We start from the raw sequence: 16,056 nt of genomic DNA, 5'->3' as shown, positions 1-16,056 counted from the left end.
CTACTCAGACTGGCAAAGGCTCTCCAGGGTCTCAGGCAGAGGTCTTTCATGTCACCTACCACCTGATCCTTTTAACTGGAGATGCCGGTCTGGATAAGTTTACTCATTTCAGTTCACCTAAAACAAGGGTCTTTTATGCATGGCTGTTTCACTCGCTGTAACCCCTCCGATGACTTCTGGTCTTTGTTTTCTTTATGCGTGACTTTTTCAACCGTCAGAGGTCGCCTCACTCTCCCCCTGCATTTCCCTGCATTTTGAAGCACCTGCTTTATCTCTAATTTGAAAACGCGAGCAAAATGTGGGGAAACACAGGGGGAGAGTGAGGCAGCCTCTGACGGTCAGAAATGGCATGCATAATCCAAAAAACGACCTGAAGTCGTCAAAGGGGTGATGTTGAGGGAAACAGCCATGCATAAAAGATCAAGATCAGCCTCTTGTATAATATAAGATGTAATAACCAGTATCACCTCCGTTGATTCAATTTCATTTTGTCTTCCCCATCCATTTGTTAACCACATCCAGACTCTGGTTCAGGTCAGAGACCTGAAAGAACACTTTCCGGGAAATGAGCCCCCTTGGATAGACCTGGGTAGGATTTTGAGTAGACCCGTTTAGGATTATTCTCTCAGTGAGCTTCACAGTAATGTAGGGCTGTGAACTCTGGTCTCCTTGGCCCTAATCTAACCACTACAAGACACTGCCAAGTGATATCAAAAACATTCTGAACAGGCTCTATTTTAATATTTACAACATATAACTCATACCTAGTAGAAAACAAATCTAAAAAAAAATTGAAGTCCATGGATTAAAACCTTTCCAGGACCTTATTTTCCATACTGTAAATAGCATGCCCATTTTGACAGTTCATTGCTTGATTCTTAGTTAAACTTAATTTAGTTGCTGGGAAAAAATTCAGCAAGCTTTGAATAAATAAATCACCTCAGCGTCACTAGAGAACAGATTCCTTTGGTGTTAATTAGAAACAGTATTCGTGTTCCCCTTTTTACCTGATACTGTTTACCATTTGATAATCTGTTTCAGAAAGTTAGTTTATAGATTTATAGAAATCATATGCGGTCCAAAGAAGAATGCACCTTTTAAAAATGTATTTGAAGTATCGTCCCATAATAATAAAGCCAATTTATTTATCTAAAAACAAAAAAAAATCTGTCTCACACATGCAAAACATCAAGCGTCATTTGAAACATGAATATTCATTGGACGGTTCTGCACTACAAAAATAAAGGCTTTGAACCGGCCCACAAGTACTGTCTAATTATCAATCAAGCTTTCTTTATTGTGTCGTATTCCGCTTTAGTTTGGTCTTTTTGGAATGTGTCTTTCAAGAACAAAAATAAGACCAGGATGTACAAGAATGTTCTGTTTATTTCTGGAGTTTCCTAGTTTAGAGGCATTCTGATGTATAGTGTAATAAAGTATATAGCGCATGCACCATAAAGTAAAAGACAGATGCACACTTAAAATCCTAACTGTATTTGAACCAACTCTGCTAATTTAAGAAACATGAATCTTATAAAACCTGCAGAATTACCTGAACTGAAATGAAATCTTTTCTCTCTCCAACATTCACAGGAATACGGATTAAATCTGATCAGATAACAGAAAGGAGAGGCAAATTTCGCACTAGGGCAATAAATCAACCCACTATTTCAATCTGTAACAGTTTTGGATCAGCTATCTTCTCCAGTGCAACTATTAGGTAGCTGAATGATTACTATGTTAGCCAAATGTAGTTAAGTGAACTCTGTTTCAGTTCTTCCAAATGAACTACATGCGAACAGTTTCCTCTGCTTCAGATTTACCTTCCCCTCCCCTTCCTTATAGGGGTTATCGCTAATAAATATGGTTTTAATTTTGCCAAAGTGAGCCATCTGTCTTTAGCGTGGATTAAAGTATCAGAGAAAGGTACACAATATACACCCGACAGTATTCTTAAATTCAAGCTAAGTGGTCTTCCAGCCTCTCCAGATGGTTCTCATAACATCGTATGGAGAACGACATTTCATTTCACAATCTGAAGAGTTGATGGTAGATTAAAAGCATGCCCAGCCGATGTGTTTTTAGAGCCATTGCAGGTATTGCAATTATGTAGCAAATGTAGTATTTCCGGCACATAAATTGAATTTTCACTGGTGTATGCAGATTCCTTAAGGAACTCCCATTTTTAATAGAGGCAACAGCGAGCGATTCTACGTACCAGCACAATAGATAGATCGTATGTTCCTGTTTGTGTCTCTGCCTGTTAACCCTGTTCACACTAGATTAAAATAGCATCACAGTAGTTTTAGCCACTCAGGATCCATGGAAACAAACAAAAGTGCCATAAAATATTTGCTGCTTCAAAACTCATCTACTAAATGCAGCTGGTATAGAAAAAGGTGGAGTCTGATCTGGAGAACCGGGTTTGATTCCCCACTCCTCTACATGAGCGACGGAGGCTAATCTGGTGAACTGGATTTGTTTCCCCACTCCTACACATGAAGGCAGCTGGGTGACCTTGGGCTAGTCACACATTCTACACATGAAGGCAGCTGGGTGACCTTGGGCTAGTCACACACTCTCAGCCCCACCTATCTCACAGGGTGTCTGTTGTGGGGAAGGGAAAGTGATTGTAAGCTAGTTTGATTCTCCCTTAAGTGGCAGAGAAAGTCGGCATATAAAAACCAACTCTTCTTCTTAACAGATTGGACCCAAAAGCTTTCAAAAGATAAAATTTAATTCTAAGAGACCAAGCTATCTATAGATTGCCAGAGTAATTTGCCATCTAACGTGAAATATCATATATAACCCAGATAAATAGATGGGTAGATAAGTCAATAAACAGATAGATTAGATCCACTGATAAGAGTGGTCTGTTTTTTGGGAAGGGCAACTAATTATAAGAACGACCTGAATGAGCCAGAGCAAGAATCCAGCAGATATGTCTTGGTATACTGTGTTGTATTCTCACCCTGCTCAGATATGCATGAACACTTCCTCCACCCCCAAGGAGTCTTCCTTCAGCAAAGAGGATCTTCCTCTAAAGGAAGGCTCTTCAAGCTGCTGAAAAGCTCCCTATTCAATCCCATACTTAGCTAAGCAGAGTTGTTAGGATTCAACCCATTATCTTCCTGTCCTTCAGCGGAGGAGATCTCGACAGTGGAAATCTTGAGGTGAATTTTGTAGTAGTGTGGTTGGCTTCAACAAATGCATGGGATATAGCAAATACATTTTGTACTGTAGGGAACAAATTTAACCCCCAGTGCATAGCGTCCCTTTTGCAAAGAACCTTGCCTTTTCTGTTCAATAGGCATAGACTGGCTAGACACTGATTGCCAGCCTAGTGTCTAGTTGCGTTGGGCACTCCCTGGGACAGACCTGGCCCTGTTGCCCCGCAGCACCTCCAGCTCCCAACAACCCTTGCAAAGAAGACACAGACAACCATGTTCGATACCCCACTCCTCCACATGAATCCTGCTGGGCCAGTCACAGTTCACTCAGAGCTCTTTCAGCCCACATGGAAGCAGGCAATAGCAAACCACCTCCAAACGTCTCTTCCCTTGAAAACACTACAGGGTCATAAGTCAGCTGTGACTTGACAGCACTCTCCACCACCAAAAGGGGCTAAGGAATAAACGCAAGCAAATGCACTCGTACTAAACATTCTTATTGTGTGTGTTTCAGGTGGGAGTCACAAACAGTGCGATCCCATGTTGCCATTACTATGGGTTGGATGCCATGAATCCATTCAGATAGCTGCCATGATTCCCAGTCTTTCCATAATGCCAGACGTGCATCTTGTGTCAGAAGAAACTGCCTTCCACTGGAGGAAAGTATCTCTGCTAGTGGAATGGATCTGTGGGATCCAACTCTATATATTGATTTGTCCGTCTCCGTAAACAGACTAGCTGAGAGACAGTGTCCTTCGGTGTTACTCCTCTGAAGATGCCTGCCACGGCTGCTGGCGAAACGTCAGGAAAGAAAATACCAAGACCACGGTCACACAGCCCGGATAACCTACAAGAACCAAAGACTAGCTGCTATTTTAACAATATTCATGACAAAGGCCTAATATACCAATGTACTCATAAATTCTCCTTTCTATCTGGAAACCACAACAGCAAGATGAGAAATGGTCTTGCAGCAAATAACCTACCAAAGATTAAACTTTATACCAACATCCTTTCCACGTGCCTTCTGCTTCCTTTTAGAAAATGAAAAATAATAAGATATCAGTTGCAATAAACCCTCATTGTACTTAACCGATACATCAAGATTGTGTACTGCAGCAAGCAGGATTAATTTCCCCTATTTTAAAAAAGGTGGCACAAGACTAGGGAGGACTGCTGTGGCATCATATAAGGAGGCTTTAAAATTATGATTACATTAAATTACACATTATTTCCATGGCCTGCTTTTCTTTTTCTGCTTTTCTTTTCCTAGTATATATGCATTCCTTTCGGATGACCTTCATGCTTCCGTCTCCATTCACCTCTTTGAGCTAAATATAAAGTTTTCCACAAAAAAATATATACACAGATAGGCTGAATACAACTGTATCTCCTAGATCCTGTCAGTTATATTGACTTACTCTGTGTAATCCCTTTTGAGTCCAAGTGAGAAAGGCAGACTATAAATAAGTCAATAAATCTATAAACAAACCCGTGTAGTGGTTAATGTTGAATTAGGACTGAGGAGGCCAAGTCATCCTCAGAACTCAGTGAGTCAGGGCCAAACCAAATGTGAAGGCGACCTTGTGGCCCTCAATTTTAAAACGCTGCCGGGGCCCAATTCTGATCAGGTCCGCAGTGAGGTGTCTCCCCTGCACACTTTTCCAAGAGCTGGAACAGATGCAAGGGGAGAAACGAGCCCCCCTCCACAGGGGTTCTGGCACTTGAAAAAGGCGCAGGGGAAACAACAGCACCGTGCTGTGGGTCCAGTCAGGATCAGCCCCCCATGGCATTTTAAAACGTCTTTAAAATGGCAGGGGTGTCCTCAAGGTGGCCACATTTTGTCTGGTCCTGTGCCATCCTCTTTCAACCCAACTCTTGCAGAGTTGCTGTGAGGTCAACAGCGTCACATTCACCAGTCTGAGATCCTTGGAGGAACAGATATCTCATCACTTGACTTATACATGAACTTCCTGCTCTGAAAAACATTGAGTTTGAGGGGCATGAAATGCTTTATCGATAGAGGTAGTTCACATTTCACATAGACTAGGGTGGCCAACCTTCAGGTAGTAGCTGGCAATCTCCTGCTATTACAGCTGATCTCCAGCCAATATAGATCAGTTCACCTGGAGAAAATGGCCGCTTTGGCAATTGGACTCTATGGCATTGAAGTCCCCCTCCCAGGCTCCGCCTCAAAAATCTCCAGGTATTTCCCACCTGGAGCTGGCAACCCTACACATTGACAGATCATATAATGTATGTCTGAATTCACTCCTAGGACTGTCTTTTAAGAGGAAGTTTTTCCTTTGTCATGCATACATTTAGTTAATTTTAGAGTATTATCTAAAGGTCATGCTGTACTATTTCATTTCAACACTGGAGGTTTTGCCATCTTATTTTTCAGAGAAAAACGTATGATGGCTTATTGAAGAGATGGTAATTTCTAATGTAATATATTGTCAAAGCCTGTTGGCTAAACAATAAAGCCAACTTGATTTGGCCTTGTTGTGTGACATACTAGGAAGACTTTCATAAAGTTCTTTGGGTTCCATTTTAAATCAAAATTCCCTGTTATACTTAAAGGGGATTATGGTCTTCAAACGGAAGAAGCACTTTCTGAGTTGACTACATATATGAAGGGCTATGGTGGTACATGGATTGTATGTAGAAGGTCGCAGATTCAGTTGCTCATGTCTTCCCTTAAAAGATCTCAAGTAGTCAGTATTGGGAAAGACCTTGGAGAAAACCCCTAGAAAACTGCTCCCAATAAGAGTCATTGGCATTACTGAACTAGATGAACCAAAGGTTTGACTTCTTTAAGATAGGTTCAATGACAGAATTCTCAAAAAGATAGGCTGCCACAGCCATAAGCACAAAATGAGAATATTTAGATTAAAATGGGAAAAAAATTAAATAACCAAAATAGAATTTACTAAATATTTCTATTGCTTTCTGTTAACCTAACAAAAGGGCAGTGAAATCTTAAGCATGTTTACTCAGAACTCCAAGTCATTGGGATTTGTTCCCTGGGAAGCCAGCTTAGGATTGAAGCCTTTACAAAATTCCCTACTGGGAACCTAACACAGTAAAGAGATGCATGAGCTTCACCCTGAATTTCGCTTCTGAACAGCTTTGTTTGGGGAGAGACTGAGCACAAGTAGCTAAAGTTAAGAGCTTTTTTATTTCACTGGCAAAATAATTAAGCATCTGATTAACTTTCCCACTGGAAAAAAAAAGGAAATGTTAGCACTGGACCTATCGTGTTTATTTTTATTTGGAATTGTTATATTAAGTTCTAAATGTGATTGCTGTGCATTTGCTTTAAATTTTTACTTTTAGCATCATTTCTCTAAGGAGACGAAAAGAAAAAGAAAGTCTACAAGAGTTTACAAACACAAACGTGTATCATGTTCAAAGAAAGAGACAATCAAGTCTGGTTATTTACAAAAATCTTGTGTTCCTAAAAATTATGAACTTGGCCCTTTATCTTAAGAGCAATTTTTACTTCTGCCTGTTTTCCCTTGTGCTATGCTATCATTTCCATGTTCTTTCATAATTGGTTTAGTTACAGATCTGTATTTTATAATTTCCAGGCCACATATCCATCTTTGCAATGGTCCTGATTAGCACCCTGTCTTTGGTTTACCTCTGCTCTTCAGATCTGTCAGTAAGACAGCTGAGGCATCTAACTGGAAAGATGATAGCTTTGACAACAGCCCTGTCTTTCCTCCTTCCCCTTTCTTTTTGTCCAATAAATTGTATGGCCTCTTTGTTTAATTATTTCTTTAAATAATAACAGCAAATAAATTGATTACATGCGTACCCATAATAAGCATGAAATGTGTTCTACGTCCAATATTCTGTGACACAGCTATGCTGTACAATATAATTTCTTCGTTGTGAGATATCAAGGCTATAAAATCCTGAGAAGTTTGTCTTCTGAGTCAAATTTATAAACACAGCCACCTTGCGGATTTTTTTTTTAAATAGAAAAGCAAAATATAAACATTTAAGGAAACAAATCAAAATAAATTTATCAGAATCCTCTCTTAAAATAAACAATCAGACTTTATTTGTTATATATAGCTGGAGCTCCCTTGACATTTGGAATCTGCTTCTAATCTAAAAACGATTGCTGTATATTTGATAGGTTAGAATAGATCCCAACAAGCCAGAAAAGACAACACAAACCAGCCAATAACCTCAGAAAGTATAAACATTAAAAAAAATGCTAGCTCTTTTAAACCCTTCCTATCCTTTAGGCTGAGATTACAGTCCGCCAGCAGTTGGGTCTCAAGTATGTATGTAGAGGCACTGAGCTCAAATAAATGCCAATTTTATTCCCATATGAGGCCCCTCCAGCATTTTACACCATTAAAAAAAAACTATTCTAATTTTAGAAGAATATCCACTTTCCATCTATTTTACGGAAACACAATAACTGAGTAGGTAATAAGGATAAGGAAGCCACAGATATAAATGCTAAACTATAGAAACTGTGGAGGGGAGAAACTGCTGCTGATGTTAGAACAACAATTTTAAAAGTGTAAAACAGATGTACATTTTTGGGGGGCAAAATACAGCTTATTTTTCTGCCCTGCTGCTGGAAATCCTTACCATTTTTTTTTAAAAAAAGGACACATTTATTTCACATTATTATCACCTTTGGGACGACAGAAAGCAGAAGTGGCCGTTTTCAACAACGTTTGAACGCACAGCTCTCTGTCCAATATATAATCTCCAAACAATGAAACGACTACAAAAACATGAAGACCAGGCTGCGTCGTGCTGTTCTTTTCTCCCATAACCAATAAACCAACTTTGAATAACAGATAATAAGAACAGTATGCAGCAAGAAACCAACTCTTTATCAGTACAGAGGAAGACAGAGATGAAGCGGGAAAGAGGTGAATTAAAAAAAAAAAAGTCAGATACCTGACTGATTGATGGCTGGAAAGTCACAAAGCAAACAAAAGAAAAGCCCTTGAAAATGAAACGCCTCTTTCTAGTGTTTTAAAAATTGACTCCCGACAATTCTTCATATGACATCTTCATACGTGGTCATCTCCTTTGAAATCACTTAAATATCTGCTGCCATCTTATGGAAGAGCCTTTGCAAAACATTCTGCTTGAAACAAAACCACTCTCTGCTCTGTTCCGTAGGCTGCCTTCTTTTATATTAATTGTGATGTCACTAATAAAATAAAAATGCTTTGAATTGAAAGGTTCCCCACGAGCAACCAGAAGGGGCATTTCCGTATACAGGGTGGGGAGTGGGGGACAATTCCCACAGCTTTCCCACTAAAGCTGCAGATCTCTGCCCTGGTTCCCGATGTTCCCTGGATTATCAGGAGCTGTTGTGGGGGGATGATGCAGCCCAATAACAACACGAATTTGCCCAGTGGCTTCTGGATAAAGTTATATTTACCCTCTTGCAGTTACAACCTTTGATGCCTATTGATTTCAGTGGACTTTGACGGATGTAACTCTGCTTTAAGATGGCAATGCTTGCTTTCTAATACTGCTGGTCTATATTTTTTACATGTTGTTAGGTGTTCTGGGCACTTGAATTATGGTAAATGGCTTCATCTTTCTAGAAGTAAAATATATTGGCTATGGGATTCAAACCAAGTAGGGACATTGTGCCTTTCATAATCATTTTTCTTCTTCTATCAAGTCATATCTGACTTATGGCGACCCCTGGTGGGGTTTCAAGACAAGAAACGTTCAGACGTGGTTTGCCATTGCCTGCCTCCACGTCAAGACCCTGGTATTCCTTGGAGGTCTCCCATCCAAATACTTGCCAGGGTCCACCCTGCTTAGCTTCTGAGATCCAACAAGGTCAGGCTAGCCTGGGCTATCCATAGTTATATAGTGGGGAGAATTCTGGCAGGAGGTAGCTTCCTTCAGCAGATCTTCACAGCCATGGGAGACACTGTGCCTCCAAGCTGGACTAAGTTTTGCTGTATTCATGGGTCACAGGGTGTTGAGCATAACTAATACCCAAGAGTCAGTCTACCACTTTGGGTTTTTAAATGTTGGCAGGTATACACCTATGTCGCATCTCATTGTCAAGATTCAGTCGTTCACCAGTTTTTAAGCTAGAGTTTCTTCCCTAACCCATGGCAGTGGCTCCCTCAACTCCTTAAGCGTGCAGATTTGGTGCTCCTTTCTCACAGGTCACCTAGATGTTCTTTATAGCCTATTCACATGTGCTCGTGTTTTATGATAGTGTTAAATATTTAAAAAAATTTTTAGAGGAAAGCATTCCAGAGTGCCAGGTCCTGTTTTAAAAAGCCACATGTTTCAGTATGAAAGAGAATTTTAGCATCAAGCTCCACCTAGGCTTTGTAATCAGGGCATTAAAAGTAAAAAGAGGGTTACTTAAATATATATATGAAAAAACAGGTTGACTTGGTCCTTTTTAACTTTGTCTTTAGTACCAGCAGACAACAACAGCTTCATTTTAAAAACGGGCTGTGCTATGCCCAGTGTTTTCTTTGGCAGACATAAAAAGGGGGATTTGAGGGCAGAAATAAATTGCTCCAGAGCACCAAAATGGGATTAAGAGATTCAACAGGACTTCATAAAAAAATCAGCTCTGCTGAGGCACAGAAGTATGTTTTCATTTGTTCCCTTTAAAAGAAAAAAGCATGAAAGGAAGCGAAGAACACAGGCAAGCTTCGATGGCCTCTGCTAAGCCTGCATAAAGGTTTGCCGAGGCGGGGGGCTAGAAAGTGTAAAGAATACACACACATGCTCTTGCCTCCCAGAGCTACTTTAAACACTACAACATGAGTGAATTTGCCTATAATGTGCAAATGCCCTTGAAAAATAGTCGAGGCCTATAAATAACAGCTCTGCCTGCCTCTGCCCAACATCTGGGCTAGATTTCAGTCAATGCTGATCTGAAACAAGCACTCCAAGCTTGAGACAGGATAAGTCAGACAGGTCTAGCCAAGTTTCTTGGAAGTAAGACTGGGTTTGTCTTCGGGTGTCTCCACAAATCACTCTAAAAAGACCTTTGAACATCTCTCATTCTGTCTGTGCGCGTGTATGAGTGACGGAAATGCAAGGTGGGATGCAACAACAATCCAGTGTGGGGTGGTGGTAAAAAAAAACAGATTGGACCATACAAGACATTAAATGGACAAGCACAATTTCAACCGTGGCCAGATAATGCTATCTGAGAAACATCCACCACACTAGTTTTGCTTGACAGCAGATGGAGGAAGACACTGATGGTTCAAGGTGTTTTGCCTTCTGAGGTGGTGGTAGCAGTCCATGGACTCACCCACCATGTATGATGCCCCAGAAGAGATCTGGGTGAGTTGATTATCTGGTCTGTTCAGTTCACATCAAACCACTTGAATGAATGCCAACAGGTTTGCGGCGGGATGGTGTGTGTGTGTGTGGGGGGGGTTCCTTCAACATTGAGTTGGGGAGGGGCTGTGGCTCAGTGGTAGAGCATCTGCTTGGCATTCAGAAGGTCCCAGGTTCAATCCCCAGCATCTCCAGTTAAACGGACTAGGCAGGAAGGTGATGTGACAGACCCCTGCCTGAGACCCCGGAGAGCTGCTGCCGGTCTGAGTAGACAATACTGACTTGGATGGATCAAGGGTCTGATTCAGTATAAGGCAGCTTCATGTGTGAGTATATGCTCAAAACACTGCCAATCGAAGCAGATCAGCCATTAACATTGCTTTAGACATTATTTCTTTTAAAGACATTTCTTTTAAAGACAGCACTAATGATTGAATTGAATCGACTAATGATTGATTTATAAGACTCTGACCGACTTAACAGTATCCCTGCATTTTCCCTTGCAGTGTCAAGAGGTTTCTTTAAAAATTGATCATTACTATTGTGCAGGTGTGTAGTAATGCTCTAATGATCTATTGCCACAACCTCTAAATTCCCAGCTTCCCTTAAAGGGGGAGGGGGGCTTCAGCCCTTTCCCTTGCAGAGAACTTCACAAGGAGAAGAGTTAGACAAGGAATTCAGAAATTGAGGCAACTGATCATTAGTGGACCTTTCTGCAACATCAATTATGCTTTTCTGAGTTCTTAGAATGCTCCCTGGTTCATAAAAGGGAAAACACCAGCCACAGCGGCAAGAAAATCCTGTACTGTACTGTTAGAAAGAAGCACAGTAAAGCAATCCACTGAATACCCATGAACCAGTCAACTAATAGTCAAACATATCATAGAAAATCAGCTCTGTTCGTAACTAGCAAATGGGATGTGAGCTGAACCGAAGGGTGTATAAGCATTCCTAGCTGCAGTCTGTACAGCTCCCCCTTTTTGTTTCATTGCCTGAAAGTATTTAAAGGCATAGACATTATCACTTGGGGATCCTATGCGCAGAGCCTTGCGTGCATTCAGCATACCATTCCACAGGTAATCTGTTCTAGCGCTCATTGCAAAATGCACGTAACTGATCCACGCAAACAGCCACATGCGAAATCACTGTGCACAATCAACTGAGCACATGGAGTTACCCTGCACTGAGATTATACTATAAACAGAACGAGAATATGAGTCTGGCCTGATGTATCGTTTGGCACCCATATAAGAGCTTCTGGAATTATTTATGTAGGTGCACATTTGTAGATATTCTACAGTGGAACATGTTAGCTTTGCCAAGTTTGAGAATGGTTAGTACCATTAGATGTTAACTGTGGCACTTCTTGTGTTTCTTGCTGCTGGATAAAACTAAGCAGTCAGGAAGCCTTACGGTACAATCCACTTCTAACGCCTCTGACCTCCATGGACTTAGAAAGGTATAACTCTACTTAGGACTGCACTGTTAGCCTAATAACTTTTTGCTGCTATTTCAAGTTAAACATGGAACATTTCGCTAACCGTGCTAAAAACTGTACTCATGTTAATTACTTACATGTGGGCCAATTTTTTAGCAACCATTCTAACATGGTTTCAACTAAGCGTGTTGACAAGACTGAAATCGTGAGGCGGGGGGGACTTCAAATTAGAAAGGCAGATTTCCCTGTCAGATGAAAGGGAGATAAAGACAGCACAAAATAAATGGAAGACCTCTTCAAACTACATTTTTAAAATCCAGTGACATGTTCACTTAGATTTTTTTTTAAAAATCCAGTAATTCAACCCCACATCTGCCAGAGAAATTACGCAGTTGCCGGTTCTTCATTTCTCTAAATGCATTTCCACGTGGTGCCAAGATGTGTTTTCCTCTAACATATTTCCATATTGATCAGTAGTTTATGCTCCAAGTGAACGGAGCAGAAGACTAATTGCTGATGCATTGTAAACTTCTGAACTCTGGCAAAAAAAAAAAAAAAAAACCTAGAAAGCTTAAACATACTTATGGCCTGTCTCTCAGAGATCCCCTTTTATAGTTATGTACTCCATTCATATTCCGCCTTTCTCTCCAACGAAGACCCAAAACAGCATACATTGTTCTCCTCTCCATTTTATCCTCTCAACAACCCTGTGACGTAGGCTAGGCCAGGAGTGTGAGACTGGCCCAAGGTCACCCAGCAAGCTACCATAGCAGAGTGGGGATTCACATCTGAGTCTCACCCAGATCCTCATCTGACACTCTAACCACTACACCACATGGGCACTCTTTCTTGCTTCATAGTACATGGAACTCTTTATATTCAATCATGGATCCCTTCACAATACAAAGGATTCTCGGATGTGTTTTGCACTTCAGTTTGACAGGGAAACAGTTAAACAGGCAGGGCCTAGCTGTTGCTTCTTGTGAACTGAGAATTTTACCCTAGAACAGTGGTTCTTAAATTCCTTGAAGCAGGATACAGTTCTAAATCTAGTCTACTTTTCATGACTGGCAAGCTTCCTACATGGTATTTCTCCCTCCCTATACAAGTTTCTCTCATCAGTCAGCACTGAAACAAGATGATTTTTTCAATTTTTAGTATTTATAGACATATAGTATTATTAAGCATAAGAACATAAGAAAAGCTATGCTGTTTTAGACCCCTTCAAGCCCCTACCCATACTTATAAAATGCTCTAAAACAGTGGTTCTCATACAGCCTTCCACAAATTGCTTATGGCCTGTCTAATGCTACTGCTCCAGGCAGTTGTTTGAAGCAGTTGGGAAAAATTACAAGACAAAGCTAGAACAATGAAAACAGCACATGTATAAAATCTCCATCCAAAACCTTAGCAAATTTGATCCTCATCACAGAAAAAGGACTCTTGGTAGAAACTTCGAAGGTTGGATTTCTCTACCACCCTCCCTCACTCTTTATTACTGCCAGTTAAAGATCTTTCAATGGTTGCTGCACTGATGGAAAATGAGCATCTGGCTTCCTTAGCAAGAAAATATTAACATTGAACAGCTTTTCTGCCATTATTACAGTATGAAGATCCTTGATGACAATCCTGAGGTTTCTAAAGAATTATTTTAAGACCATGGATATAACATTCCCCCTCATACCATCAGTCTTTAGGATGTTTTGGGGCTGTCCTATTGGAAATGTCCATTAGCTGATAAGAGGTTTCTCAAAAGGGCACAAAGTTTTTCAAATGGCTGAAAGCCTATCCATTCAGAACAAAGCTTAATATTTAGACAATGGAAGAGGCAGAGAAACAGCTGTCTGAATTTACCAGTCAGAAAAAAATGTAAGATAATTGGGAGGGAAAGCAGTCCCTTGAGGAGTGAGATAGAAAAACTCTTTGGAGAAGAGAATCTGAGTGTCAATTGCATGGTTCTAGAACTTTCTAGAGGTGCTGCTCCAAATCACAGAACTCATTCTCCTACATACAGACCATGAAGCATGAGCTTTCAATCTTGTTAGACAAGGAACAGCCTTGAGCGAGTGCTTGTATCTGCACCATTGCTTTGGGAATCTATATGACTGCCAATTACGCTGCCACCTTCCAGGAGCCTACTGAGCATACAAGGAAGCCAGGTCACAAAACATACGGCATCAGCTCTGGATTGTCAACCATTCAGGGGATTGGGGGATATAAATAGGGGGATATAAATATAAATATATCTTGCTGAAATTGAATTCCACAACATAAAGGAACTAGTTAGATATTTTTCTGAACTTGCAAACAATTGCTCACACAAGCAGTCTACTAGGAGAAACAGATGAGTGGCAGAAAAGCTGGTCCCCAAAGAGCTCCATAGCTTCAAAATAAAGATTAGTTTGTTGAAAACATCCTAATCACAGAAGCCGTAGCTGTGCTCCTCCATGAACAGCTGTTTCGACATTTGCAAAACTCACCTGAGCAGGTGACTTTTCTAGTATTCTAGTACAGACTTTTCTAGTATTCATGAGGAGAGAGCAGACTAGCCGCTTCTCTGAGAGATCCGACTCCTTGTTTTGGACCAAAAAGGATGACTGATCCATTCTTGTTTCTTGTGTAATGCAATGTAAGTTAAGGGGGAGGAAAGCACTTAATACTTGGCTGCTTGTGGGAGCATCCACACCTATTTCTGTGTTTTCCTGTGCTTTGCTGCGAACTTTCCCAGACTTGCTTGGTAGTCTTTGTGGGCAAACTAGCTGGCCAGGCACTGCCTCCTGGCTGCAAGTTTTTCATAAAATAATACTGCAAATAAGGGAATTCTTGACCACGTAACATGGCTGCACACACTGCATTTTCATATCGACATTTTAAAATTAGAAATACCAGGCAATATTGTGCGTTGTATTCAGTTTGTCACAGTAAGACAGTCTGAAATTTTTCAAATCTTATTGCATTTCAGGATATAAAATGCATGAAGCAGATATTCTAATACACCATTGCACTTTGGGAATATTAGAACTAGAGCTCTGATGAAATATATTTACTGATTTATTGCTTAGTTTAGCAAGCATCCAAAAGCAAAGTAGGAAAAATGATTATAGACTCAAAACCACTATTTGCTGCTCAAGAAAGACATTTATACACAAATCGCTTTTTCCCCAAGCATGTGCAACCATTTTTCTTTAAGCATTGAGCTAATTATGTTTAATCCATGTAGTCTAGCCTCCTGATGCACTTGCTAATGAATTATGCATGTTTCAAAAACCAAACAAACAAAAAAACCACAGCTCAATTGCTCTGGAGATACTAAAGCCAAAAGACAGAGGATGTTCAAGTTTGCATTCAAAAGGGCAAAGTAGAAAAAAAACATCCTTTGGCCAGACTTGGACCACACTATAAGGGTATTTCAGTAGTTCTGAACATCTGATCCCAACAAAGATATTTTAAATCTCTCATATGCAAACAACTCTTGTATGAAGGTATTGCAGCATAGTGAATTCTACATGTACTTGAACTCCTGTTAGGAGTCCACATTCCTGCTCTTTTTTACCCTCTTGCAAGATCACATCCATCCATTCCTGAATGGCAGTTCACGGCTTTGTTATCAAGAGCATCCTTCATTCCTTCTGTCCACAATAGAGTGAAGGGCAATGTAATCTTCAGAAAACACAGAAATTTGATATATCCTCACGTTTCTCCAATACCAGGTGTTCATTCAATGCACCTATAGTTACTCCTTGGAGGAAAAGGTACTGGTTTCAGTGAGTCTTAGTTCAGAGGAATTACCAAACACGTTTTACATCAGCCAATGGAAAGGTCAGGCATAATGCTGGATTGTGCAAACAGGCAGAATCTGCTGACAGGCTGCATTAAATCTACTTCCTTTGGTGTTTCAACATCAGCACCCTATCAGTGTGGGGGGGCTACTACTAACCTACCTTACAGAACCCTGAGGCTGAAGGAAAGTTTCACACTTCGATGAATGGAGTGGTAAGGATACAAGCCACAAATCTTCCTAACATAGTACTGAAAGTTCCACTGGAACCACAGGGTACAAAGCTAGTCTAATTCTTAACAATATCAACAAAGCATGGTATCCCCTTCCCTTCCCTTCCTTCAACA

Source organism: Euleptes europaea, chromosome 11 (assembly GCF_029931775.1).
Source record: "Euleptes europaea isolate rEulEur1 chromosome 11, rEulEur1.hap1, whole genome shotgun sequence".
NCBI classification, from domain to species: domain Eukaryota; kingdom Metazoa; phylum Chordata; class Lepidosauria; order Squamata; family Sphaerodactylidae; genus Euleptes; species Euleptes europaea.
This window is presented reverse-complemented; position numbering follows the sequence as displayed.